The sequence below is a fragment of the Pygocentrus nattereri genome, chromosome 21 (assembly GCF_015220715.1).
Source record: "Pygocentrus nattereri isolate fPygNat1 chromosome 21, fPygNat1.pri, whole genome shotgun sequence".
In the NCBI taxonomy this organism is placed as follows: domain Eukaryota; kingdom Metazoa; phylum Chordata; class Actinopteri; order Characiformes; family Serrasalmidae; genus Pygocentrus; species Pygocentrus nattereri.
In genome coordinates, this window is record NC_051231.1 from 26,286,631 (window position 1) to 26,308,265 (window position 21,635).

Consider the following 21,635-nt stretch of genomic DNA (forward strand, 5'->3'; position numbering starts at 1 on the left):
AACCTTATGCTTCCTATTCTCCCAATGCCATCCAGTCTCATTACTCTTCTCAAACTGTGTACAGGCGAGGCTTTGGGTGGGCAGGTGGATGCTATGGGGAACTAATCTGGTGTGGGGAATCGTTTAACAATAATCTCTTTTTTTTCCCTCTCTCTGTCTCTATTGTGGTTATCAGCATCACAAATATTAAGACATTAATAATGGAACAGAGTTCGAAACGAGGGATCTTCTTGTAAACACATTTTGTTTTCATCCTAGATTTTGTGGCAACACGTTCCTTGGTGTGAAAAACAAAAAGAAAGAAACACAAAACGAAACACACCCACATAATTAACAGTATCATTTTTGCTTTCTCTATCAATCCAGCCTCTCCTTAATCATAGCGCATTTTAATTAGATTTGAAGCTGTGCATCGTTTCGGTAATGGCACGTTGCATCATTTTCTGGACGTAATCTCGGCCTGGACGCGTAAGATCCATTACGCTGCTCCTAAGTAGATAGCCAGGCTGCTAGTGCCCATGGAAGAGGCCAAAAAAAAAGAGAAAAAGCAACTTTAATCTTGAAAACAAACAGCAGACGGAATGAGGAGGACGCAGGAAGTAGGGAGAGAAAGCAGCCATGGCAGAAACTGCAATAATTGTGTAGGAGACAGCAGTAGTCTCACTTTGAAGTAGTGGCGTAGTGGAAGAGTGAGGGAGAAAAGAGAGAGCTCATTTAGATTGCTCTGAAGGTGTGGGAGGCTGTAAATCTCTACTGGGGAAAAGATCGCATGGTCACCGGTGCCTTTGCCGCGTCCTTGAACAAGGTCATTCAATTTCAACAAGGCCCTTACAGGCTGTGTATGTAATTGGCTGTTTACAATAAGATATATTGGACAATAGGATATATAGAATTTACGTCCACTATACAGAATCTCTATAAGCGTCTGAATTGAAGGGACTTTCAGAATTTCTGTACTATTCTGCGCGATTCCATTCGAGATGTACACCATTCAGAGTGGCTTGGTTTATTGTAGACTTACTCTTTACAGGGGTGGTCATAGGAACTAGGATAATAGGATAGGATGCTGTGCCCATTGGACCAGTTTATTGGGTACACTACCTTGAAATAACTTTGATTAGGCCTTTTATCCACATCTATTAACATGCTTATGAGTTACCATGTAAGATTAACTGAGAATGGTATGTTACCAGTGTTGGAGGGGTGTCACTGTATTTGGATAGCCCCTGTAGATGCTTTGTAGATGCTTACATTGCTTACTGCACCAAATGGAAAATAATTAAATGGTTTGGACAATTGCTTAAACAAGATCATTTAGAGTGGTTTGATCGTTAAATGGTGAATTGTAGAGAACTTTGCAGTAGTAATGATGGGAACCAGGGGTCGCAATATCTGCAACACAACTATAGCCATTTTAATTACATTGCCCATCAACCTACTTGTGTCTTCTGAGCTTTCAGTATGGAATGTTGACAATGACAGAGCTGGCTAGATATGGGCTCAAAAAAGCACAGTTAAGGCCAAAATAAGGCAAACAATGTCTCAAGCAGCACATTTGTAATCAATTTTATATGGGGAAACTTTCAGAGGGGAAACTTTTCAGAAGTTTGCTTCCCATTACCACCACTGTGAACAATTCTCAGGAAGATTCCCTGGAATTTCACATCAAACCACTCTGAATAACTTTCTTTATATCTTAATGATTTAATGATGCAGAAAACGTGTAAAATCCCTTTGATGACCTTGATGGTTCTGCTGTATGGTTCAAATATAACAATGCAATTACATATCACTGCTGTGGGAAGAAAACTTTGAATCTCCTTTTTTTCATTTTGTTATTCAGTTTTTCACAATAGTTGAAAATGCCTGTTGCATTTTCTTTACATTGCGTGTAAATCTCAGGAAGAATGGACCGAAAGAAATGGGCAAAAATGACTTGGAATAAAGTCTGGTTCCATTGACTTACATTAAAAGTAAAGCTTTTTTTCCTTCCACTGTAAATTGACCATTTTGGAAATACGAGGTTTTCTTCCAACAACAGCGATATGTAATTACAGAGTGAGTTACACAATGAATTACATACACAGTTGATTTGCATTCTGTATCAGGTTCAATTGATACTTCTGACTTTCTTACAATTGTTTTGATGACAACACCATGGCAGGAGTGTTTATCAAATATAATCGGAATAAAATATATCCTATTCTACTCATGAAAACAAACAGGATAACAACTTCACCCTTTGAATCTGCATTTCTGATAGAATTAAGTGATTGTCACCACTGACAGTAACTACGGCGGTTAAGTTGACCAGGCTTTAGGATGCTGTCTCGCCCATTTGCCTTTGTGAAGGAGTTTATTTGCTTCTGTTCAGTATGCTGTTTAATGAGGTTGTCAATGTGGCACAACTGCAAGCTTTTGAAACAGCACATCTTGCTGTGAGCGCTTCCCTCACTGGTTAGTCAGCATGGTTTCTTGTTGTCTCCTCAGTCCTCCATCAACCAGTCATTCACTGCAGCTCATGAGACGTCCCATCCTTTCATACGGCGGGCTTTGGGGTGCGATATAAATATCTAACACACCATTTTGTCGAGAAACTTCCTCTCGCCGTTTCGGCACAGCGGCAACAACCTTTTCTCTTTTCCGGGAGTTTTCAGGCGAGTGTATCTGCTCGCTGCAGTCAGCAATCAAAACCTGCCTCTGGCTGGTAAACACTCTTTGAAACCTCCTAAAGATGCTGTCATCCGCATACTGTTGTCTCCTCGCTGCACATAATGTTGAGAGACACTCTACTCAGAAGCAACTTAGCAACATACTGTAGGCGCGTATATGTGTGTGGGGCTGTCAGGGTGGGTGTGTATGTGTGTCTGTCTGTGTGTGATAGGGAAAAAAGCATGGAGAAAAAAGAGGGAAAGGAAGATAGAAGCTCATACCACACTAAACTAAACAACATCCATGCCCCTTCTGACCAAATCCTTTCCGTTAACCACTTTAGGACTAGAAGGCCATGATAATGTGAAAAATACACCTGAAATGTTTGCCACTGGGCCAGATTTTTCAGGCACAACTGCTCGTCTTGATCCTTTTGTCAACAACCTTTAACATGAGCATCGACTACCTGAGGTGGAAAGTAACAAATTTACTTTAATATAGACATTTTTCCAGTAACGGTACTTTTTGGTGGAGAATTAATGTTGCAATAGTACTTTGACTTGACTGATTGATAAAGTATTTTTACCTCTCTACTTTTATTTTTACAAGGCAAAAGTAAATGTGCATTTCAGCCCATAAACCAATGAAAAGAAAGCCCGCTTAAATTTGCTTTACAGTTATTTTCTGTAAATATGCCAGTGAAAAAGTCAATTTTACATTATTTTTTAGTGTGCAAGCTTTTACTCTTACTCTTGAGTAGTCCTTCATTAGTACTTTTACTTGTACTTAAGTAAATTATCACTACAGTAGCAAAAATGAATGTGTGGTTCAGTCCGTAAACCAGTGAAAAGAAAGCTCATTGAAATTTGCTCTACAGTTATTTTCTGTAAATATGCCAGTAAATAAGTCAATTTTACAGTACAGGTTTTACAGTGTTCAAGACATTTGTACTCTTACTCTTGAGTAGTTTTCTTTATTAGTACTTTTACTTGTACTCAAGTAAATTATCAGTACAGTAGCAAAGATAAATGGGTTTCAGTCCATATACCAATGAAAAGAAAGCCTGGTTAAATTTGCTCTACAGTTATTTTCTGTAAATATGCCACAAAAAGGACTATAAATTTTACAGAATTTATAGAATTTAAAACTCAAGAAGTTTTACTCGTACTCTTGAGTATTTTCCTTCATTAGTACCTGCTGAGGTCTCCACTTGCCACAACTCAACCTCCACCTGAGGCAGCTTACATGCAGTTATATCTGACTCGCTAACCGAATCCTCGTTAAACAGGAACTGTGTCATTTTGCTATTTATTTCTTTGTTGTTGTCGAATAACAAGGTCAGACTTTAAAATTCCCAAACCAAAAACTATACTTTAGTGAACAGTACCAACTATGCAGCCTTTCAAGGATAACAGATAAACTAGGAAGCCTTATTTAATCACCTAACCATGTTTATATAGTTTAATGACAACTTTTTGCCTTACGAAGTCTCAGGACTTTTTCTCATGTCATATGTTTTGCTTTATACAATTTCTATCTGTGTTTTGCTTCAGATTTGTTTGTACAGATTATTATAGTAAAGTCATTTTTTTATTATTTCCACAGTCACAGTCCAAACTGACTTTGCTACATCATTGAAAAGAATCAGTAAATAAACATATAACATTTCTGTAAATGTACAGTATTTATAGTAACTATTGGCTATAAACATATAAGACTTTCTGTAAATATACAGTGCTTCACTGGTAGCAGAGTTGTTATAAAATGATTGTAAATGTCACGATATTTTTTATTCAGTGTTTAAGTAGACTTTACTTGAACTCTTGAGTAATTTCCTTTATTAGCAACTTTGCTTCTAGGTAACTCTCTAAAACACGTACACAACTGTACCAACTGGAATGTGCAAAAGCCCCGTTTAGTCATGTATTTAGAGAGAAATAGACAATTAGGTAAACATCATTACAGAGGCCTGCCACTATCTTTGCCTTTCAACAAGATGCATCCAGTTACACTGATTAAAATGATGAACAGCTAATGTTGTTTAGGAACCTATAAATTAGACAGTTGAAACAGTTCAAAAACAGCTGCCTTTGAAAATATTATTTTTTTGTTTGAACAATTGTTTTACTGTCTTTTATCTTACATGTGGGCATACATATAGCATAAGAATGCATAACATCTCCCTTCCCTCCACACCTCCCCCTCCCAGTTGTGTTCGGACAGTGGCCTCTGAATAATTAAAAAAAATCAAATGTAGAGCTTACAGAGTTTCTGAACAAAACTCCAGTCTGATTTGTTTAGATAAGGTCAGGGCTGGCTCATATAAGATTGTCTGATTAAAACAGATTGTTTGATTAAAATCCATGTATAATTAATACTAGTTACACTTCCAAAGGATTTTTGCAGAAAATGCTTCAAAAATATTGGTGTATGCTCCTGAAATGGACATTATCAGTACTGTTTTATGAATGTTGACAAAACTTTTTTTATTCTGTTCAACTTAGTGGATTTTTTTTCTACCTAAATTTAGTGTCAGGTATTTGAAACCCAAACAGCGTGATTGAGAGAGGGGTTTAGCTGGCCTGAGGAAAAGATGAGAGCACCTTTAAAAGGAATTCTGCCACTTTTCAGCTCTTACATAGAGAGATGTCGAGACTAGAGCCTAAATGGAAAGTACTGAAACAGCTCTAGAGAGTCAGAGAAACTTGATCTCTCCTCCTCCAAATGTCCTTGTCTGTACATTATGATTATATGTTACACGCAAGGTTGGGTAGCAATGGACTACATGTAACAACATTACATAATCAAGATGCCAAAAAAGGTAACAGTGATTTATTACAGTTACAGAACAAAAGGCAGTAATCAGATTACAGACACATTATAAAGAGAGGCTGGTTACTAGCAAATTACATTGTCACTCACACACCAAACGTGGTTTTTTTCTGATTATTTTCTTCATTCTCTGTTCAATTTTCCACCTCTCTCCACCAACATTTGTCTCTATGGTCAGAATAACAGCAAGCTGACTGGACAGATGTTTAATAAACACTAAAATGATTAGTTTGTCCTCTGCTTCATCACATGTAGAGAGTTTTGTTTGCACTATGAACACACACACACACACACACACACACACACCTTCTAAGCCACTTCTTCTTCTGGGTCGTGGGGGTGCTGGAGCCTATCCCAGCTGTCACTGGGCGAAAGGCAGGATACACCCTGGACAGGTTGCCAGTCCATCACAGACAGACAGACACTTTCACTCACACACCTAGGGGGCAATTTAGCATGTCCAATCGGCCTGACCGCATGTGTTTGGACTGTGGGAGGACACCCACGCAGACACCAGGAGAACATGCAAACTCCACACAGAGAGGACCGTGGTCGCCTGGCTGGGGACTCGAACCCAGGCCTTCCTTGCTGTAAGGCGACAGCGCTACCCACCAACAAGAAAACAACAAGAAAATTGCAGTCTTCAGCTGTTTGCTCTAAACATCTATAGCTAGTCCTGTACAAGGTAGGGCTGTGGTTAATTAGCCTTTACTCATTGTGGTGCACTGTCAACTGTTTTAGAAAGTTAAATCCCAAGCTTATTACGAAAGCTTATTATTCAGTAACTACAGGGACTTCAATGCAAGCCTGCGGAGCTATTCTTAGGTTATAGAAGTGTTTAAAGACACTTTGGGCCCACTGGCCATTTGAGGGGTTAACTAAGCAGTTAAATGTGAAGTCAGCACGTTCTGTTAAAAACATCTCTTTTCTCTCTGATTGCGTTAACTGGCTGTTGGTGGACACAATGATTCCCAACTGGATCATTTCCTATGCTGGAAATTCTGCATACACCATTGGCATTGTCTTGGCAATTATGTGGAGTGATATAAAATATAATTTTGCATCATAACAGCTCATAACAACAGTACAGTTTTCTTGTTTGCTTTGTTTAAAGACGTCTTGATGATACTTGTTTGAATTGACTGACAATAAACGTAGCCCAAAAGTAACAAAAAGTATGAAAGATGGAACCTAAAGTAATGTAATCTGATAGGATTGTGTTACTATAACATAATAATCCTTTCAATTAGGTTATATATTATCTGTACCACATTTTTGAAGCAGCCCACACCAGCCCTGGTTACACTACACCAAATTATACCTGGTGAGCAGTGGTCCTTTGGGGATACCCATCCATGATGTGAAGGTAGAGGGTGGCTAACAAACTACACACCAACAGATGGGCTTCAGTCAGTATTTATACACCTACAAAAGGCATCGACATGGTACCTGATAAAAGCCATACCTAATAAACTGGCAACTCAGCACATATTCACTTTCATCTTAATCTATTGTTGTTGTGCTTCTTTTCTTCTTTTTGTGTTCCAAGAACAGCGGTTGTGGCCGGCAGTCGCAGACTGACTGTTGAGTTTTGAGAGCACACCCTGCATCTTAATTCTGCTGTTTTCAATAACCGGCTTGGGCAGGGAGCTGAAACAAAAGCAGCCTTTCTAGGCCTGTCCCTTTTTTTTCCCCCAGCTTTGCAGACTGAACCGTGGCTCACTGGCTCCCCCAAATGGACAACGGAGGAGAGAATGGGAAAGAAAGGGAGAGAGAAGAAGGAAGGACACTGACCTCGTCCTCTCGTCAAGGTCAAAACGTCTATATTTAATCAACATATAATATGGAGCAGCAGAGATCGAACCTGCTTCATAAGGTACATAAGTGCTTCAGGTGATACTGTCTAAGAGCTCCGGACAAGAATGTCAGATGGTTTCTGTGCACTTCAGCTTGCAGTTTCTGAATGTTGAACCCATCATTGACAGGATACAATGCAGACATGCGAGAGATACAGACTTGCTCTAGTACACAGCACTGGCTGCCTATTGGACTGATGTCATTAGCTTTAAACAAAAGGAATGAACGGGAGTAATTCAGTCCTTTCATGGCACCATTCTTTCAGAGCACAATGTCCATCTGTGGATGCGAATGTATGACCAGGACTGGGCTGCATGAAAAGAAAAAAAAAGAAGGGGAACTGGCAGATAAAATGAGAAAGTGACCTTCACATCAAAGCTGAAAGGATATCTCTGCAAGCCGAAAGGCCAGACAGTATGAAAAGCATGTGATGAATAGTGTTTCTTACGCTGAGGTAAACTTCAGCAAACGACAAGAGCTGAGACCTTTCTGTCGATATATGCCTGCACAGGTCTTGAGCTGAACTGCTGGAACAATACGGGATTGAGGATTTTTCATCCCAAGGTCCCCACATGATGGTTTCTCCACAGTGAAAGGACATATCAAATCTATGGCTTTGAGTACTGTGAAAGCTTTGACATGAGATGTAGAAGCAGGAAGTGAAGCATGTATATCAAAAAGCAGAACGGTTCTGCCAGTATGTATATGTATATACAAATACACACACTATATTGCCATTCACTCATCCATCCAAATAATGGAATTCAGGTGTTCCAATCACTTCCATGGCCACAGGCCTGCAGACTGCTTCTATAAACATTAGTGAAAGAATGGGTCGCTCTCAGGAGCTCAGTGAATTCCACCGTGGTACCATGATAGGATGACACCTGTGCAACAAGTCCAGTCATGAAATTTCCTCACTACTAAATATTCCACAGTCAACTGTCAGTGGTATTATAACAAAGTGGAAGTGACTGGGAACGATAGCAACTCAGCCACAAAGTAGTAGGCCACGTAAAAAATGATAGCCAGCAGATGCTGAGGCACATAGTGCGCAGAGGTTGCCAACTTTCTGCAGTCAATCACTACAGACCTCCAAACTTCATGTGACCTTCAGATTAGCTCAAGAACAGCGTAGAGAGCTTCATGGAATGGGTTTCCATGGCCAAGCAGCTGCATCCAAGCCTTACATCGCCAAGCACAATGCAAAGCGTCAAATGCAATGGTGTAAAGTGCCATCACTGGACTCCAGAGCAATGGAGACTTGTTCTCTGGAGTGACCAATCACGCTTCTCCGTCTGGAAATCTGATGGATGAGTCTGGGTTTGGTGGTTGCCGGGAGAGCGGTACTTGTCTGACTGTATTGTGCTAAGTGTAGAGTTTGGTGGAGGGGGGATTGTGGTGTGGGGTTGTTTTTCAGGAGCTGGGCTCAGCCCCTTAGTTCCAGTGAAAGGAGCTCTTAATGCTTTTGAGATTTTGGACAATTTCATGTTCCCAACTGCATGGGAACAGTTTGGGGACGGCCTCTTCCTGTTCCAACATGACTGCGCACTAGTGCACAAAGCAAGGTCCGTAAAGACATGGATGAGCGAGTTTGGTGTGGAAGAATTTGACTGGCCTGCACAGAATCCTGACTTCAACCCAACAGAACACCTTTGGGATGAATTAGAGCGGAGACTGTGAGCCAGGCCTTCTAGTCATGTCTGACCTCACAAATACCCCATAAACACATTCTAAAATCTTGTGGAAAGCCTTCCCAGAAGAGTTGAAGCTGTTAGAACTGCAAAGAAAAAACAAATGGTTCTTCAAGGGTTTTTTAATTGAGACGATGGCTCTATATAAGACCGTGAACAGGTGAAATGTTCTTCAGATTGATGGAGAATGTGTTGTATGCGGTTCTATATACAACCTTTTTCAAAATGGTTATGTACATCACCAGAAAGGGTCATGCTATTGTTACAAGCTTGACATTATAACAATAGCAGAGCTCTTTCTGTTGCTATAGTACCATATACAGTACATCCACCATCAATCAAGAACCATTTCACCATGCAAAGAATCATTTAATCATGCAGATGGTTCTTTGAGTGTTCATAGTTCTATATAGAATTGTTGTTTTTACTTAACAACCCTTTTTAAGAGTGTTGTTGAGGGTATTGTGGTGCAAGATTAGACAAACCTCTTTCCAGTACTATGCAAAAGTCAGACAACTTCTCACATAATACAACTAACAGTACACATTTTCAATTTTTCAGGAGATACTTTTTGATGAGATTTGATAGAAGATAACTCACTTGTGTAAGGAAGGAGAAGGTCAAAGGGAATAAGTGAATTTCCAAGAATCAAAGTAAAAAAATAATGAAAAGCTAAAGAGAAAATGGGATTCCTTATAACCATGCAAAACCGGGTAGACTACCAAACCTCTAACCACCAGATAAACAGTACTTAAAGAGTAGAAAGCAATGGGTTAACCTACTAGATACTGAATAATGGATTCTCTGTAACGCCCTGTTAATGATTTTTGTCATTTTTCCCAATGCTGAAATATAAACAACTTGTATTTAATGGCCATTTTGATGGGAAATAAATGAAGGGTGGAGTTTGACAGTACTGTAGTTACAGAAATCTAAAACACAATCAAAGCAAATTTTCTTCCAAAATGCCAGCATCTCGCTGCAAATCAACCTATATATGAAAAGGTAAGCATGTTTATCAAAGAGTGTCTAACAAAGTTGCTTCAAGAAGCTTGGAGAGTGCCTGAGATTTGGTTAAATGCAGACAACCTGTTGACCGTCTATCAGTATAGAGATGAGGATTCAAGAGCAGCCTAGTAGCTATAAACCCAGCTGGTGCTTTCATGCACTCATACCATTCATTCCAACTATCTATCTGATTAGGGGCATACTGTTTAATGTCTATCATAGCTGTTTAAGACAGCTCATTTTCAGATATTATTATTTTTCTCTACTCAGCTGGCTCGAGTCTACTGCATAGAGGCTTATTCACTATTATTACCTGAAAATAACTGACCTTATAGGTCACAGGCAAAATGAGGCAACAAAGTCTTCTTCTTTAGAGTAAACTGTATACGTTTGGTCGGTATAACGCTGAGATTGTAAAGGCCATGGGTGAAGTACTGCAGATTGCCTGGAATAAACTTTGCATAGAGGTTCACTATCTCACATAAGGTGAAAGTATAGAATAAAATCAAGTATAAAATCAGAATAAAATCAACCTATGTTTTAGAATGTTTTATAAAACATGTAAATGTAATAAAATGGGGATGTTTGGTTTTTTCAAATCCAACAGAAATCCATTTAAAGCTGTTAAACACAGAACTGCTCAATTACAACACATACCGTCACTTAAAATGCCTTACAATTTTAGAAAATTTAGAAGATTTTTCTTTCTTTTTTTTTTAAACTATACAGTTGTACAAATGTTTGAACACCCCCAGTCAAAAAGCGTGTTTTTTTTTTTTTTTTTTGAAGAAGCTACCCTTAAATCCCTCCAATATCTCAAAGTTAGGCCCTTGGGGACAGCCAATCAGAACATAGGTCATTTACATATCTCTTAAAGGTACAGTAACAAAAATGTCTGTTTAGTTCAAAGAAAGATTGGGCAAAAATAAAGCACGAGAATAATGTTATAAAGAAAAATGAATAAATTTCCTACTCTTTCAACCACAGACCCACCAGCACAGCTCAACAATGAAAAGAGAAAGAATAGCCAGCACAACCCGCACTTGTCTTAGCTTCTGATGGCATCGTTTAGCTTGTATAGGGGACAGACTATGTATTTGCTTTGTGAACTAGAACTGAAGAAGCGTGCCTCAGAACCTGACCACAAAGCACAAGCCAGTGTGTTAGCCCTCTGGGGTACAGGAGTGGGAGAACAACGACCTTGAGAGCCTGCGGCCTTCTCCCTGCTATCACGTCTTTGAGGCTTAGCGTCAGGAAAAGTTCTAGAGCGTTGCTGTGCTTTGGCGAGAATCGATTCGCTGAGGCTTTTCACACTGTTGTGCAGGAGGGACCAATAACCTGTCACAGAAACGTCTAGGGTGTTTTGGGGGGTTATGGGGGTAGTGGGGGGGGGGCAGTAATGCACAGAGCTTTTATTACAGTACTGGGAAAAATGTTATGTCTGACCTCGAGGGATAGAATACGCAATGTCTGGGTGTGTATTACTTCCACCAAATGTGTTACCAAGCGCAAGTACAGAAGAGGTGTGACGCTCTAAAAATGATAAAATAGTTCAGAAATGGTCAAATGTGTTTTATTAAAGCTCCATATTTCATTCTTTAACATTGCAAAACTAGAGATAACTTTTCCTTTTCCGATGACAATACCAACATTGAAACGTTGAGTATCAGCCAATGGTGTTGTAGTCAAGAGCATTAGAGGCGAGTCTGAGCCAAGACAGAAACCTGGACACATCAAGTCCAACTCAAGACCAAGACCAGGAGGAGCAAGGCTAACTTTGCATGGTCACATCTTGAAGCAAGTGATGGTGAGGTTATTTTTCAACCCTTCCTCTCTAGACCTTATTCAAGATCACCACCTAAAGTCAACTAAACAGAAATCAAACAACGATTTTGGGGACCAATGAACATGAACAATCAAATAATACCCAGTTACAGACAGATTTGATGTAAACATGTCGAGAAAGCACTGTGTTAATCTGTTTGAATGTTCTGTTGTTATTTAATAATGATCAAAAATGCTCGTTTTCCAATTACCTCAGATGGAGGCATCGCTCTCACTGGCCTTGAGAACAATTTCTGAGTCCACCTTACAATCTTTTTTACATATTTACATACATTTCTGAATTTCTTAGTATAGAATTATTTTGCCCTTTGACTCCACAAGTTTGTGAAAAAGCCTCTGATGAGTCAGATGATCAGGTCCAACTGAGAGTCATGAACTTTAATTGAAGCTTTAATTGAAGATATAAGATTTTTAAAAAGCCTGAACTTTTTGTACAAAGGCCTAAACATAAATATCATAAATTTGCTGAAATTTGAATAGTGGTTTAGAAATAGTGCAGACACTTGAATATTTTTCCTGGTCATAACTTTTCTCTGTGTTCTTCAAAGGTTCAAAATGAATGTCGCTTATTTCCAGGTTTAACATTTACAACTTCAGGAAAATATTGCTGCTGTCAGAACAAAACCTTGTATCTCCATTTTTGTCTTTTTTTTGTTTGTTTTTAACATAATAAGAAAATACTTGTTTCCTTTTACATTGTGTGTAAATGTCATGATGTATGGACCAACTCTATACATCATGAATGACTCAAAATTACTTGGAAAAACATCTGGTTCCATTGACTTACATTAAAAGTAGAGTATGTTTTTTTCCTTTTCCTGTAAAGTCACCGTTTTAGAGATTTTGACCCAACAATAGCGATGTGGTGTAAGTGACTTAGAATTTTGGTCAATGCCAAATGCCATATTTTGTTATTTTCAGGAGACCCTGGGTTACTCAGATATGTCATTATTTGACATATAAAAGCTAAAAGAATTTTGATACCTTTATGAATTTAGCCATTTTAATTAAAAATGTACTTGCAAATTTTTGCTTATACAAACTTTAAAAACTGTTAGTGACCTAAGCTTGCAAGAACTTTGATGGGTTATTCTGTTGCTTATTACTGAATAGTCATGCCTTTCATTGACTTTCCGTTCATTTGCATTCAAGCTGAATGCTAAAACTCTGATAACCAGCCGGGCAGACGTAATTTTTCATTTCAAATTGAGTTAGATGTTTATTATTGACTGTTTTTATATAAAAATAGAGTTGAATAATTACTATCAGTGTATTTACTGTTATCCATCTATTTCAATGACAAAAAAAAAATCCTAGATTTTCAACATGGTGTAAGACTCTGGAGTCCAATAACACAAATGTTGGCATATAATGACTTCACATTAAACCCAGATGAGGTATAAAAACAAACTTGTGTGTGTGGGTGTGTGGGAAATTGAAACATCTTGGGCAGGCGAGGTGTGAGAGAGTGGAAAAGAGGGAAGCAGAGGACCTGAGAGGGAGGGAGAGAGAGAGAGATGAATGAGTACAGCCTAATTTATCCACACTGGCTCTATGATGGGGGTCCATCCATTACACCAGCCCTACCACACACACACACACACACACGCACACACACACACACACTCTTATTCACTCTCTCTCATGACTCTCTAGTCCGGAGAGATTCTCCACATAATTACTATGATTATGGCAGATTATATTGGGCCTGTGTCCAGCTTGCAGAGTGAGGAGAGAGAGGAGGGCTATTTTCAGTCAAACATTTGCTATTTCATTAAGGCACACTGCTCTGAATGAAGAGCTGATGTTTAATGAAGAATATTCATCCACTGGCATCAACAGGGTGCCCTTTTCACTGCTTAGCATGAGGCCCAATGTGCCATTCCTCTCAGGTTCGTCACTTCTATGTCCAGTCTTATAATCAATCAGTACATTTTTGGCCAGCTGAGTTTACATGCATGCACTTACGCAGTACATTGAGCACTGAAGAGCAAAGTGGATGCAGAAGTCAAACACAATCCTGTAGACAACCATGAGAAGATGGACGATAATATATATATATATATATATAGGTTCTATATTTTCCATTCACCAAAGCTATGTAATTACTTTGTTTGGGAAAGGTGGAATTAGTTGAGGTTAATAGAAAATCTGGCCTTTTGATTAAATATTATTGGTCAGGTATCGGTATCCAGTTGCAGCCCTGCAGGCCTCTGGCCAATTGCACCAGCTGAGTATATGCTCCAGTGCAGCCAAGTTTGAACGCAAATTTCCCCATACATTCAGATTTACAAGCTGCTAACACTGAAATAGTTACACCATGTAAAATAGTGTAGCGACTCGCCACTGGCTGATGACTCTAGAAGCCCATGAGGATGATCCAGGTAGATCATGGGAAGCTTGCCTTCTGGATGAGGGACTTGTTGTTAATGCCATTAGTCTAAAGTGTGCATTTGCGTTATTCTGTGTTGTGATGTGGATTGTTTGCGTGTGAGGGGAGTCACCGCCAGGGTGAAGCATTTGCCTGGTAGTGGCCTCGCCTGTGAGTTTGTATATGCTTTTCTGCCCTAATACAAAGCACATCTCATGGGAGAACCATGGCCTTCCATGCATCTTCCTAAACACCGTCACTACAATAGTTCAATGTAGACTTAAGTTAAGGCTTAACATTTGCACCTACCAATTAGTAGGCGTGAAGTCAGCATAATATAATATTCACATCGCTATTCAATTTGAGCAATGGGGAAACTTAATATTAGTATTAATATTATTATTAATTTGTCATTATATGGTGTCATTATATGGTTATTTTACAACTGGTGAAATCTTACAAGCTAGCCAATCCATTACAGGTTGTCATCTGTAAACCCTTCAGTGCTCAATATGTTATTTTGGGAATCGGATGTGGTTCTTCCATGGCACTGAACTGAATATGGTAGATGCTGTTCATTCAGTGTCTCACAATATTGGAACGAGCAATGCTCCACCATTCACTGGACCCAATCATGGCTCTCATGACTGTAATTCCTGACTTTGTTCCCTGTTCTTCTAATATCATTCATTTCACTAAGGGCTTCAACGTATATGTGACCAATGCATCTATTCTTCCATGCCTTTTTACATTCTGTCTATTAGACCATTGGAGCTATTCATCTGCCAACTGTGTTTATCCAAATCATCTATCTAAGTGTCTGACCATGTGTTTCTGCTTTGCACAGTCCCTGAGCAACTGCCCTTTCACTACAAAACAATCTCTATATGGTACTCCTTCATATAATTCCAATTTTTCACATGAGCTGCTTCCCATTTTGTTCTAACGGGATTATTTATTTCCATGGATCTGTGTGAGTATAGCGGGTATAAAGCAGGAGACATAGTGAGGTGAAAGAAGAAGTAAAATGTATGTAGCATGTGTGTTTTTTGGGGGTGTACATAGAGTGGCAAGTCATATCAGGAGGAAAAATGTTAGCAATGGTACAACAGCCCTGCCAAACATGACGTTTCAAAAGCATCTTTGTATTGGTAACTAATCATTCATTAAACACACATTGTGGAACCATACTCAACGAAAGGATGTGTGGATAGTTGCAATCATGATTAGGCTTTTTCAGAGTGTATTGTTCAGAGCTAAAATGCTAAGGATATGCTGTGTTAAGGGTATCCATATTATTGACTCAAAGGGGAAACAGCATTAGTAGCAGTCACGCATCTCATCTCAGCAGCTCTTTAAGACACACAAAGCCTGTTCAGTGCAGCTTTGCAATTGTTGCTTTGGTTGAATTGTAGCTCGGTGGGTGAAGTGAGTCTTCGGAGAGCCTTGCTTACTGAGCAACATTCCACTGTAAGCCCTTCTTAAAGTCTACACTCTATTCACTCAGTGTTGTTTGGTTTCATTTAAAAAACATCTTAGATACATCTTTGAGTGGATTTTCTGAGTCACTTCTCCTGCTCTGAGGACCAGAGGTTTCATTCAGTGCTATCTTAAATGCAGTTCCACCTTATATTCAAGAAAACTGAGGGTAAAACAAAGAAAGACATAGATGGAACAAGACAAGATGTTACAGTTGATGCTTGACCTTTGACTAGTTGAATATGGCATAAATGAAATTAAGATAATAATAAAACTAGAAAAGGAAAGTTTGTGAATGAACTTGCAGTTGGCTTGAAAAAGCCAGCTAATTGCATTAAAATGTTAAAAGGGTGAAAGGCTGTTGATGCTTGTTAAAGTGTTGCTAAAATGTTGGTTTGACAGTCTCCAAGGTGCATGGTGATTTGATGCACCTTAAATTCAGTACCACCTTACATATAGGTCCACTTGATGTTTGGTCAGTGACTAGTTGAATATGGCAGAAATGAAATGAAGATAATAAAATTAGAAAGGGAAAGTAGCACAAGCACGCTCCTCAGGTATGGGACCTACAATCGTTTTATGGTTCTAGACTGAAAACTGTAGGATGAGAAATGTTTTGTTATTTGACCACAGAATGAGAAGAAGAAGAAGTAGAAGAAGTAGAAGAAAAAGAAGAAGAAGTAGAAGAAGTAGAAGAAAAAGAAGAAGAAGTAGAAGAAGAAGAAGAAGAAGAAGTAGAAGAAGAAGAAGAAGAAGTAGTAGAAGAAGAAGAAGAAGAAGAAGAAGGAGAAGAACAATATGTTGGCTTTTTCAAGTTAAAATACAAATCAAGTCGCATCTGGTGAAAACATGCTCTTCATACATATAGTGAGTACAGATTCATCCAGTGTTGATTTGTGGTTAGCCATGATAAAGCACTTGTAAAGATGACACTCTCTGAGGGGTGTGCAAACATGCATTTAATCAAAGGTTATATGTCAAGACAGCCAGGGTCCTTTATTAAAATGTTACACTTGGATGCTCCAAACAAAGACTGCGTTTTATCCACTTTCTATAAGTGCTTTCAGCACAGTTAGTATTAGCCATTCTGCAGTGCAGGGTTTCTGTATGTTGCTGCTTCAGCATAACTATGACATATTAGCACTGTAATAAATATACTTTATAACTTCAAGGTTTTTTTTTCATAGTATTAGAAAACACCAGCTGCTCTTTACATAGTGTTAACATTTCATAGTGAATATATCAAAAGGAATGCTTTTAAAAGCTTGAACGAAAAATCTTTCAAGTTTTTGTCACATTATCAGATAAGAACTCAATACAAAGTGAGGTGGTATTTAGGTGGAGAAGTAGTGGATATATGGGCAAAGAATGTTGGAGATGGAGCTGCCGGGTAGAAGGAGAAGAGGTAGACCTCAGAGAAGGTTTATGGATGTAGTGAATGTGGACATGGAGATGGTTGGTGTGAAAGTAGAGGAGGCAGTGGATAGGGCAAGATGGAGGCAGATGATCCGCTGTGGCGACCCCTAAAGGGAGCAGCCGAAAGAAGAAGAAGAAGAAGAAAATTTAGGTGGAGAAGTGGTTCTTCAGATTGACTTAGAATGTGTTGTATATGGTTCTGTATAGAACGTTTTAAAAAGAGTTCTATATAGCACCAAAAACAGTTCTTCTACTGTTGCAAGCTGACATCACAACCATGAAAGAATTCTTTTCGATGCTGTATAGAACCATTGACAGCACATTCTCCATCTGAATATCATTGTCAACCCACAGCTCCTGTATACGTGCACAAGGCTGTTGATTTATACACATGATAAATTGTGGCCTCTTCAGACTGAAATCTCATTGAGGTCTGTTACAGAATTGCCTCCTTACCCTTGGCCTTGAGGGAAGGATTGCCCAGTGCGCTAACAATAGCACCGAAGCAGCGGAGAGAGGTTTAAATGCCCTTGGGGATGTTTTGAAGAGCCTACAGGTCATTCTAACAGCATTGCTCTCCCCAGGCCTGATTATTTCAGCAAGTGATCAGAGACACCAGCTTCACAGCACAGCTGTGCTGGACCTTTAAAGAGTCCAGGGTGGAGGATATCCAAGAAGGCCCCTAAGCCATTTAATGCCCTCACACATCCTTCTCGTGTCAACCCAGCCTGTTGTTTGTGAAGCAAATATCAAAGCAGACGCCTGGAGAGCATGAGTAATGTGAGGAGAGGGCAGTACAATTGTTTGTGCATTTGGGTCCTGCTAACACGGGTTTACACATTCGAAAGGCCAATATACATGCCAAATGCACATTAAAAATGACTGTTGGCAAACATGGATTTGCTCCAGCTGACCTTGTCAAGCATTTGTGAGACAAACACAGTTTATAAAAAATGAAAGTAGGGCCCCTTTTCAGCTTCTGCTCATAAACATGAATTCCAATTTGGTCCCATGGAGAGCAGAGGCCGGAACTGCTGTCCTCTGTTATTTAATCAGGACAAAGGAGGTAGAGGCGGATTCTTATGACAGACAGAGACGTGGAAAATGTGTACCAAAACCAGTGAAAATGTATTCTAAAATGACCACTTTCTTCATACCATAGACTTTAACAGGCTGCTTTTGTTATATCGTTGCTGTCCAAAAAAAACCATGCATCTCCAATTTTGTTGATTTTTATTTTTCTACATTATTTGAACACACCTGCCGCCCTTTACGTCACATAAAAATTTCATGACGAGTGGACTAATAAAAATGCTCTGAAATCACTTGGAATAAAATCTGTTTACATTAACCTACATTGAAAGGTAAGAGCATTTTTGTCTTTTTCTCTGAAGTTACTATTGTGGACATACTTGGTTTTTTTTGCACTTTTTGTATTTTTCCTCACTCAAAAAGCAGTTCAGGCTGAAATGTGCAGTAGCACTTCTCCTTACCACTTCATTGTGCATGAATAGGCCTAATTACTGAAAGGGTGATCACATGCAAATATGACCAAAATAGGTTTTCTGCATATTTTCTGTTTGGTTGGACGTATATGTTGGTAAATGGTATGTTTTGCAACTTTAAACCCAAGATTTGGGCCCCTGGCACACATATTTAGTGAGCCCCTACCTGGCTACCTTTCTTGGTGGTGAGGGATTTTTTTATTTCTTTATTTATTTTTTTACACGAGGACAGTAACACCACAATGGCAGCATACAAACTGCAGTGCTTTGTGTTGGATCTAGAAAGTTCTGATTACTAATATAAAACTGCCATTTAGCAGTAACTGTGTTGACCAGCACTGGTTACATAAAGATTATAGCAAATTGCCAAACAATCCATTTTCCAAATGTGCTGTGTCCAGCTATAGCGTTATATGAGGTTATAGCCTAATGCCTTACAAAAGTCTGGTTAATCCAGCACTCTATCGTGGTAAAAATAAAACTACAGTAAAATTATGCATAAATTAACAACAAGATAGGTTGAAGCTAACAATTAGTGCAGCACTTCTTTATAAAGCCTGCGTCCACCCCTGACATGGAAGTAAACAGTTCACTGCCAACAATAACGCAGCAACTTTTTTCTTTAGCTCGAACTGACTTTTTTGTGCTTGGCTTTGGAAATAGGCATCCTGTACTCTACAGGAAGAGATAACTCAGGTTACTGTGCCTTACTTTTACAGATCCAGGACATTTTTTGAATGTCTGAAGCTTCGAATTCAACATACATTCAGGAACACTATCTAGCTGGTGTAAAACTCAAAGTTTGCCCAAGATAATGGCAAATAGGCAGTGATTGATGGATAAGTGAAGCTGACATTCAGAAAAGATGTGGGGAGCACCAGGATTGTGATTGGCCATAACACAATGACAAGGCCTACATTAGTTCATTTTCTTTTGCTTAAATTAACAAAGTATATCTTTCATTTCAAAAAAGCAAGGAAGATCCAATTTTCCATGACATGAACACTTTGAATCAGAACTTTAGATCTGGTGACAGTCTGGTGAATTTATTCCTCATTAAATTCTTTCTTTACTGAGTGAAGAACGCAGGAGCTTCAAAGAGGGAAGAGGAGCACAGCAGCTCCGGCTCAGTTGCCTGACCCGGATTTGAACCACCTCTTTGAATCAACGGGGGTCTCAGGGGACAGTGCGCCAGACTCGTTTCGAGCTAACAACTTCATGATGTGATAATAATTCTCCCTCACAGGGTGTGAGATGTCACCCCTGGAATTTTATTGAATGACAAACGATCCTAATTCTGGTCGAGCCGTCGCGCCATGCAGAGAAACGATGGCACTTCAATAAGGCCGTTCAGTCCATATTGCACAGGAAAACTCCTCGGCCTTGTGGCCAAATGGGATCGAACACTGCCTCATCAATAAAGAACCTAAGTGGAATAATGTCCATATATAGAAGAAAAAATGGCCATTCGGTGGTGCATCTGGCTTTGGACAAGTACGCAGTGTGAAATTCTGTGTCTACTTTGTATTCTCGCTTTCTTCTTTTTCATTTCTTCATGCAATTAAATACAGAACTAAATAAAAATAGCTCAACCGCTCCACTTCAACCTCACTTCTCCCACTGGACTAAACAAAAAAGCAAAAGAAAGAAGACGAAGGGAACTTTGACTCTTCAAAGGCTTTTTTTTTATGATTATTTTGTGATAAAGGACATGAAAAGAGTAAAGACTGATTAAAAAACACTCAATGACAGCTCAAAACACACAAACATGATCTCCTTCATCATTAATTTAAAAGAACAAGATCTTTCTTTTACACATTATCAGAGGATCCTGATCTGGATTTTCAAACAGACGTGTCCAGGCATGTTCTGAAAGCTCAAGGACAGATGAAACATCCATGAGGAACCTAGAAAAAGAAGTTGCTTTCTTCTCCTAGTTGATGGATAAGAAAAGCACTTGGAAAGAAGAAAGTGGCCTGCATCAGAGCCACCAGCAGACACTCGAGGGTCTACTGTCGAAAGGAGCATTGAATCAAAGTGCCAGTGAATGTGAAGGCATCAAGCGAAGGCAGAAGAAAGGTTTTCAAAGCTCTCAGTGTGGTTACCACTAAACATGGAACAAAATAAATACACATAACAAAATCAGTCGCTTGGTCATCATTGCCTTGGAAAATGCTTCAGTTACTGGGCTAGATGGGTGAACCTCAACAGACATTAGTGGGTTACGTAACTATAGGAAGGTGCAGTGAGTCTGAGTGAGAGGAAATGTGAGGACACATTTATTGGCAGGGTTTCAAAATTCTCAAGATGGTTTTCTCCTTTTTCTTTAACACACACTCAGCATGATTACTAAGAACATACCAGCTGCACAAAAGCAATGAAATCAGGTGCTTGGTCACCTTGGTCAAGGCCCTCCCAGGATAGCAAGTTTTCATTGATTCAAAATTATTAAAACGAAGAGACCCTTATTAGTTAAGTGATACTTTTTTAATCCCACAAACAGGGAAATTCCACCTCCGCATTTAACCCATCCGTGAAGTGAAACACCACATACACACCAGTGAACACACTTGCCCGGAGCAATGGGCAACCCTATCCATGGCACCTGGGGAGCGATTGGGGGTTAGGTGTCTTGCTCAAGGACACCTCAGTCATGGACTGTCGGCGCTGGGGATCAAACTGGCAACCTTCTAGTCACAGGGCCAGCTCCCTAACCTCCAGCACATGACTGCCCCCACAATGGGGAAATTTAACCTCCACAATCTAACCCCTCCATGCAATGAAACACCATATACACACTAGTGAAGACGCACACTGGGGGCAGTGAGCACACTTGCCCAGAGCAGTAGGCAGCCCTATCCACAGCACCCGGAGAGTAGTTGGGGTTTAGGTGCCCTGCTTGAGGGCATCTCAGTCATGTGCATTTACGGCATTTGGCTGACGCTCTTATCCAGATCAATTTGATCATTTTACACA